Genomic DNA, 9,328 nt, shown 5'->3' with positions numbered 1-9,328 from the left:
CAAAAATTCCCCAAACTGCCTACTTCAGTCACATGAGTCACATGAAAGAGGGGAAACATTTACAGAAATTCTTTAAGTAATCTCAAAAAAGAATGTTTAGGAACACGGAGAGAGTCTGCGGGAAGGAGGTAAAAGACTGATTTGAAAAGTGGGACAGCAGGCCAAAGGCCAGGAGAACAAGAGCAATGAATGGGAGTGATATGGCCTAAGGCAGAAGTAACATTTTGGTTTTAAGTCAGAAGCCCATCAAGCTAACACTATTAAAATTGTGAAGAAACATTTTCAGATGCATATATTCTTGTCTTAGTTTGTTAGAACAAGAAATTACAGCATTTTAACCCAAGAACTATTCTTTGACAGTCTCCTAACATATAAAATGTCTAACCTTAAGATGGCACTTAAAGAATTATTACAAGAAAACATGATGTGACTGCCTGGGACTGCAGACAGAGCAGAGGACTGGACTTGATGAATGAGGGCATCTATTCCAGCTTCGTATTCCCACAGGAAATCTACTCTAAAACAAATCCACTGTTTTGAAATTATACAGTTCAGGTTACAAGGTTGAAATCCTCCCAGTAAAAGTAGTGATTTGGAAAGGTAAAAGGAGAAGTAAAGTCAACTCTGCAGAACAATACTGTGTGTACCCTCAAGCTGCATTGCCAGCCTGCCATTACTTCTGAGCTTTACTGGTCTCTGGAAAAACTGTCTGAGTGGGCTAACTACCAACATATCCTTGTAACTGGAGATCACAGCAATTGTTTATCCTACTAATAAAGTAATATACATAGAATCAATGTCAAAATGCAGATTTCTGACAAATCTGTGATATGTGTATGACAACAAAATAGTCCTCTGTTTTTCCCTTATTCTTCCCACATAAACCAAGAAGGGAAGATTAATGCTGCTGAAAGAATAATAATCAGAGAAGCAACTGCTTGCTGACGTTTGTGACACAGATTAAAAGAAAATTAAAAGAAAATCCAAATGGTTTGTTTTACTTCTTTCTCCTTAAAGAAACAGTTCAGGTAAACATGGCAAACTAGAGAGACTGCACACTTTAAAAAGGGGTTTTGCACAGGTTAGTTGGAAAACAAAATAAATTTTAATATCATGTCAGCTTGGAAACAGAGATTTGAGAAAGAGAAACCAGACAAGTCAGAGAACAAGTATAATGAATATCTGTTTGAATATAAAGCAAAATAACATATCCCAATTATTATTATTATTATTATCATTATTATTATTATCATTATTATTATTATTTGCCTACAGATTTAGATTCAGAGTTTACAGATTTTTAACAAAGTACAGATTTTGAAACAGAAAAATATGAAAGAAAATAAACATAAGGTAAATATATCAAAATTCAGCTGGTGATCTTATTGGTTTATGTTTCAGCTGGTATGTCTCTGGGACTACAGTGTATCATCCAAAAACTGTAAATCTTATGGATTGGCACAAATGGCATTTCCACATGTCCTCCTTTCATCCCACTTGAATCTGTGCAAAGGTAGCATAAAAAAAAAATAATCTGAGTTTAACTAAGTGTTGTGATATCACATCATACATGCTGTAGAGTTTTAAGAAAATAAAGAGGATTTCCAATACAAAGAGAAAAAAATGCTGACGCTATCATAAATGTCATGAGATTGAGCAAGAAATACTGTCATTAATCATGTCAGAAATACTGAAGAAGTGGAATGAACAGACAAGATGGGTTTAAGCACAAACTTGTAGTTACTGGCAATATCTTCTGTATTTATCTTAAAGAAGAGACTGACAGTACTGTAGTACAATCCTGTCCTTAAAAAAAATGGCAGCTTTAGTACACTTCAGATAATATTTTCAGGTGTGTATCAGACCTTTCATAACATCTTTCCAAATTTTGCTGAGGTTCATCAAATTGGAGACGTAATTTAACAATTATAGCCTGAAATAATTCCCCATGGCATTTAGAAAACTGTACTTCCTCTTCTGTTCATAGAGAAAGTTCATTCAGGGGCTTACATTTTCCAACAGCTAGAAAAAAAAAGGCAAGTATTTTGGTGCAGCAATTCCTACTGAGTGAGAAGTATTTTTTAGTAATGAGTGAAAAGAATTTTCTTCTTCTTCAACAGATCCTGACTTTTTGAACAGTTGTTGAGAGGAAAGAGAAGGAGGGAGAGTGCTCCTTGAGAGAAATCATCAGCTCACTAAACAGCAGTTTGGGCACAAAATTTATGCTATTACAGCCATGCTAGAAAAGACAATATATAATCTACTCTGTCAGAGGATGCATGGCCAAAGTGTTGTGGGATGTGCCAACCAAAGGAGAAAATTGCTGTGGAAAGGAACAGCAGAAACAGGCATCAGAGGTTTGGGGGCAGGCACGGGTGTTCTCCTGCATGAGGAGAACGGCGGCTCTGCTCACTGAACACAGAAGTGCTGCCCCTGTCTGTTGCAGTCATCTGTTTAATACGTAGAGAATCTGTAGAAGATTCACTGTACAAGAACAAACTACAAAACCCTTCTCACTTTTTAACTAAAAAAGTTGATAAAATGGTAGAAAAATAGCAGGGCAAATAAAAAGGCAAGATTATCCATATCCATCAATACAGAATTACATAAAAATGCCCCAACAATTTCCATAAGATGTTTTTATTCAAATATAAATTAGAAACTGAGAAGTGTAAAGACTCTATTATTGTAGACTCAATGGTTCTGGAAGTAGCTTCGATTATGTGGTATAGAGAGTTGAAGAAGCTATGAGGTAGCTACTGAATCAGCTACTGAAAAATATTTCTGATATTTCTATCCATTTAATCAACAGTTTCAGCTGTAATAGAAAAACATCCTGTGTGTCTTTAAAAGCTCACATTAAAAATTTTCCTTGCAACAGAAATATACAGAAAAATAGCACAGAACAAGGCAGGAGGAAAGACAACTTACTTCAAAAGAAAATTATTGTGTTTCTTGTGTTTCTTGTAGAAAACCTTTTCAACTCCAGAGTAAATATTCTCCTTTAAATGATAGTGCAACATATTGATCTACAGAGAATTGAAAATGCTACAGTAATAACAAAGTACAATTTAGCACAATAGGAACAGACGGGAAATTGCAGGTCTTCACTAATTGGCTAAGGGGTTCCACTGCAGTAATGAATTACAAGGAATAATTCTGAGAAGTAGTAGAGAAACAGAAGAATCAAAAGCTTCCTAACACAGTAAAACTTCCATTTCCCAGAAGATTTAGGTTTCTATCAAACAATTTGAACCATGAATCAAGAGAATTAATTTATAGAAATTATAAATCCTTCATTTAATCCTTACAATGCTTTTCAGCTTTTGAGATTTTTTTTCTCCCACCCCAAGCTCTCTTCAATACAATGATAATTTTTAAAAATTCACTATGCAAATTATACTTTTATACTTACCTCATGAGCATCGAAGAAAGCCTCAGTCAATGAGTGCAGTTTTCTGTGTGAGAAATGTGGAATGAAATCTCTTCCATACTTCAAAAAGTGGTATTCAAATGCCATATGAAGTGATGTATGAATTGTGATTGATGTGTCTTTCTTTAAACCTTAAACAGTTCCTTTTTTATTTTTATTTTTAATTTTTACTGGCTTATAGGCTTTGCTTCCCATCCTGATACCAACCTTTTCCCTTAATTACCTACTGCAAAGGTGGGGCTGTGTTTCGCCAGATATTTGAACATGCTGCTGTAAAAGTGGGGCTGTATGAATACTGTCTTTTTTTTTTTTTTTTCCCAAGGAAATGTCTTTTGGTTAGATCATCTGAAAGTCAGATGTGAGCCAGAATTCCATTCTTTTCTCCCAAACACAATCTGCTTTTAAGCTACAAATCAATCCACCATGCCTCAGATGTCTGCCTCCAGCTGACTTCTCCCTTTAAACATAAACAGTGCAGATTCCCAAGGCCTGTTACTCTGACAACCCTATAATGCCATCCTTTTGACTGTCCAAGCTGTGTAAATCTTCATTCCATCACAGTTTGAAACAGATCGGTCTATTTTCACTGCTCAAGATATGGGAAGCTATAAAAACAGCCTCTGTGGTAAACTAATCAGATTTTAAAATTGTTTCAGTACGATTTAAACACTCATCAATGTCATAGACAAGTTGCAGCTTTTAACATCTGATTTCATTTGCAATATAATTACCCAGTTCTGCTTCATATCAGCAATTTGGGAGGAAAGCGTCATTAATTTCAGTGTTGATTCAGTCTGAAAAACTGACGGTCCAGTACAGGCACAGGTAAGCACGTGCATACATATGCGACATATTAGGCATTTGACAAATGGGCTTTTAGCAATTTTAAGTAGCTAGCAATATGATGAGCAAGCACTTTCAAAGTGCGGTGCTGAGAATCACCAAATTCAGATGCATAGAAAAGCTAGCAGGAAAGGATGTGCTTAATGAAGCCAAGCGGTTACCATTTCTAACTTGATAGTGTTCATTTTTGGCCATGGTTCCAAAATTTCTAGCACAGGGTAGCCAGATAATCATTCTTAGGAACAGTAACCTACAAAAATGTCATTACCTCTCATAGTAATTAGCTATTATGGACCATACAGTGAATGCCTTTTTTATTTAGAGGAGGAGAGGAATTAATAATTTGGTGTGTTTGAAGTGCAATGGTTTTCAGTTTTAAAAACAATGTAAAGAGTATACAGTTTATTTTAAAAAGGGGCTAAACACATGTCTTGCAAGTAGCAAACACGATGTGCTGTTTCCATAGAAACAGAGGTTGGTATTATTAAAAGAAGTAAGCCATTCTGTAGCTGGTTCTCCTGAAGGACCCTCATTTGCAGCCAGCAGTGGGTAAACTGTGTAAGTGAGCTTTACCACCTGTTGTTAAAGATCATTAGATATGCCTGCTTAAAGCTTTATTAACTCTCTGCTAATTCTTGAAAAAACTGTGAGGAAAACATCACCCCATACCTGTAGGCTTGTTTGGAGCATTTTTAATGTTAAAAATTAAAATCAAAGCCTCCTTTGAATGAGTTGATCTTGAAGAGTGCTATATGCTGCTATCCTGAAAGGAGAACAAAAAAATGAATTTGGATGAGTCTCACAGTCAAAAATATTTTCCAGCTGCAGAAGTCTTGAAAGGCTATGACTGTATAAAGAGAGGAAGAGGAAATATCTGAACTTAGAAGAATGGCAAAGAAGGGGTAGCAAAGGTACAAGGCACTGGTTTAGAAAGTTACTGAAGCTTTGAAGTTAAAGGTATCTGTCTTCTTATGTATTCTGTTTTAATACTTAAGTAAGTATTTAACAATGTGAGATATTTTAAAATATAATGATGTTGAAGTACCTCTTTTCATTGGCACTCACTGATTTATATGTACTAATACTGTAAACTCATTGATGATCATGCCTGATCCATGGACAAGTGGGCCTCTATCTCCATGCTCTGACCATATTTTGGGTGCTGAAAAGCCAGCTAAACTTGTCATAACACTATGCCATGCTAGAAAGTAAGAAGTACGATGCTGGTTTAGTAAGAGGAGGCTGCAAGCTGTACATATTTCACTACCAGTTTTCTGTCAGTTTTGATGCATAGCATGTCTTCTTCAAATCCAAAATTGAGCTGTCCCTTTTTTGCCATGGAAGAAAGCTGAGATACTTATGCCAAACACAGGAACTCCATGACCATCATCTTACAGCTACTGTTTCAGGATCTGCAGAGATCCTGAATTTATATCTATAAAACAGATATAAATGGTTTGGAGGGCTTTCTGATGTTGCTTCTGGAACCTGTGTTCCAGTGTGTTTCAAGCTGCTTTGAAGTATCTGCTACAGATAGCAGATTATCACTGTTTTTCTGTTTGCTGTCACAGCTTGGAAATAAAATTCATAGAAAGACGAGTTAATTATGTGTTTCCAAGCTTCTTCTTTCCAAAGGCAAACAAAAGGTCAGTGTGTATGCAACAGGGGCATGAAAAATTGTTTCTCCCTTCCGCTTTTGCTCTAAAAGAGCTTCTCTTTTCCATTGGTTTCCCAGTTCAGTTAGCCAGCACTGTTCTTAATGCTGCCTGGTGGAGCAGGAGCTGTCTCTTAAGTCCTCCTAAGTCAGTAAGACAATCTCAAAAGGAAACAACATTAACCTCTTCAAAGTCTTAATTATAGTTATCAAAGGCCAAAGCCTGGGTTTGCTAATGCAAAATGGTAAAGCTTACAAAGCAAAAGAACTTGAGATGATAATGAACTGTGGAAAGATGTTAAAACCTGTGTTTGCTGTACCTTACAATGTCTGCCCAAAATTGAGGAAGTCACTAAGTTTTGTGTGGCAGTTCACTGTACTTGCTGGTTTCTGCTCTGAGACTGCCAGCTTAGGATCAGAGGGGATGAACAACAACAAAAAAATGACATGCAGATAGAGGCTCTGAAGAGCAAAGTGGGACTTTGTTGAATGCACCTGCAGCAGTTGGACATCTGAGCTCTGAGAAGGACGAACAGGATGCAGGTGAGCAGACGTGTGTTTAGCAATTTTCTGCCTGCTCTATGTCTGTGAGTAAATGAGCAACATCTCCACCTGGACGATACTGCTCTGATCTGCCTAAAAAGCTGCTGGTGTCCCCAGGCCACAGGGTGCATATGTGGTGATTTATGGGCTGATGTCAGAAGTAGGTGACACAGGAGCCTGGTGATCCAGCCCAGCAGAGTGTGAACCAGAGAGCTCAAGTAAGGACACATCCACCTGTCACCCTGGAGAAAAGGTGGCACACAAAGAGAAAAAGAGAATGAGAGAGGTCACTCCTTCTCTCAACAGGACATCCTTCATTTTACTTTTGTGTAAAGAAATTATCTTGGGATAACGCTAGGACAATCTCCCCAGGGAAATATAGTTTATTTTCAAAGATAAACACTGTGTATACCTCCCTTCTCCAAAAAAAAAAATAAATAAAATAAAAATAAAAATTAGAATTTTAAAGAGTAAGCATTTGACATTTAGGGGAAGCCTGCAGAAGTTTAATTAATTCACTGTTTTCATGTAAACTATGACACACGTTATGATATATTACCTTTTTTTTTTAGCCTCCCTGTCATTCAACACAAGTTTCCCATTCAGCTGGCAGCTATTTAATACGCTGTTTTCTTTTTGCTTTTCAGCATACAGCTCATCAAATGTCACCTACCACACTCCAACTTCTTCTGAAGTCAGAATTAGTATACTCTCTATAGCTTTTTTGCAGTTCCCCCCCACTGTGGTATCTGAGTGCTTCATAGACCCAAATGCATTTCTGCAATATTCATGCAAGCTAAGAGGGAGCAGTTATCTCATTTTTAAAATTGAGAACCAGGACATAGGAATTGGTTTCCTAGGAAGATTTAGGATGTAATTTGTAGCATCTGTTTTTTAAATACCTTGCCATTTAGTTCCTAGCCCTCGGGAAACAGAGCACAGAACATCATTTTAGGTAGTAAAGGAAAAATGTTGTCATGAAGAGTACAGAGTCAGTACTATTTTTGCAAAAGTGGGAGGTTTCAATTTCCCTCAGGATGCACAACCAAGCAACTACCTCTGCAATTATATGACAGCACCAGGATGATGGAGTCAGTGCTATTCTCCTTGTGCTCTGTAAGCTGTAGGTAGAAACTTTTATCTACATTACAGGATCAGATTGAATTCCTTCTTCTGCCTAATTAGATTTTTTGGAGAGATCAGTCCTAAATGGATATAACAATCCTGAAGTTGAAAACAAATATGCTATGGCATAACACCATCATGTTTTGCAACACTTGTAGGTTTCCTTTGGAAGAGATCTCAGAAGGCATTTCTTTCCACCTCACCCCCCTTGCTTTTTCAATGCTTCATTCTTGCTGTGGAGTTGAGTCCTAGCCCTGCAGACTGTACAGATCCACAGAATTTATGGTTTTGCTAGAAAGCTCTGCTCTCCTATTAGTCTCAAAGTCATGGGATTTTTAGACCAAGCAGGGATCCTTCCTAGGCTCCCCACACTGGATTCAGAAGAAAGCCGCATGCTCTGATCACGCAGCAACACTCCCTTCGTTTTCAGGAATTGAATACACCTGGAAACACAAAGAAAAGGTTGACACAAGGAGCCCAGCAGATTTGGGCTGCACACTTCTGGGCTGAGCCTCCAGCATAAGGCACCTGACTATCATTGCTGACAGTTCAGCATCACGGCATAAGTGAGGCATGACAATTTTGTTTTCAGTAGGCATTTTTACTATTAGTGTACTGTCCATAGTTAATTTGAACTCTCAGTATTTCCTTATGAAGCTAGCTTTATGTAAGTACCTCTTCACCACAGCAGGGACTACAGCTTGCCTTTCCTGTCTATCTCACGCTCAGCCTCATTACCCAACATTTCTCCTTTCTTTTTCCCAGAAATTTTGTATCAGAGTTGAGCCTATTTTGTAAAACCAGTTGAGGTTAACCTTCTGAGGAGGATGGACATGTCCAAGAGCTGTCAACACATAAGGCTATTGGCATAAATACAGCAAAAAGTGAGAGGTTTTTCTATTCGTACTGAATAGATGCTGCACCTCTGAATGGCCTGGACATTCCCTGAAGGCTGAAAGACTTTTAAAATTGAAAGTATTTGCTGACTCTGGGTGGCCATGCTATAATAGCCAGGTTCTGATTTTTCAGTATTTTGCCATTATATGTGGAAGACCAGCTCATATTGACTTCACTTCAACTTGACGTGTAAACCTGGAGTAACCACGGTGAAGTGGACAGTTACAGGTGGAGTTGAAAAGAAGAACAAGCAATTGGGAAACTCATGAAAAGTCTCACAGATTAGTTCATCTTTTAGAGACAAAAACAGGTGTGTGAAAAATTGCCTTTAATGTAAGATCTGAACTCCCCTGCACTTATTGTTGCAGAGCAAAGACTTTGTCTGTGTAGTGTATTTTGAGTCTTAGGACTCATAATGATAAAGGTCTTCAAAAGGATACCTGAAAAGGAAAAATCTAAAATAAAAAGCAGATAGTAAAGTACAGCTATGAGTCTGAGATCAGAGATGTGGCATTATAAAATATAGTAAAGAACCAAGAAAATGTCCCTAGCTTTTTTTAAAGATGTAAAATACAGAAATTGAAGATCTTCTGCAAACTATGACATGACACCAAGATGAGCTCTGCCCTTGAACAAACCCTTTTTGGCACTTTGGACTGAAGGAAGAAACTGATAGACATTTAAAAAAAAAGAAAAGAAAAAATTTAGTGAGGGAAATGTCATTTACTCTATATTTTTTTTCCAGTTGCCCTGTTGCACCAGTGCTTTTGACTGGAATAAAAATGGTTTCATTAGTAGAAATGTGCTATAACAGGGGGAGGTAGCCTTCCAGA

This window comes from Meleagris gallopavo, chromosome 2, assembly GCF_000146605.3.
Source record: "Meleagris gallopavo isolate NT-WF06-2002-E0010 breed Aviagen turkey brand Nicholas breeding stock chromosome 2, Turkey_5.1, whole genome shotgun sequence".
NCBI classification, from domain to species: domain Eukaryota; kingdom Metazoa; phylum Chordata; class Aves; order Galliformes; family Phasianidae; genus Meleagris; species Meleagris gallopavo.
This window is presented reverse-complemented; position numbering follows the sequence as displayed.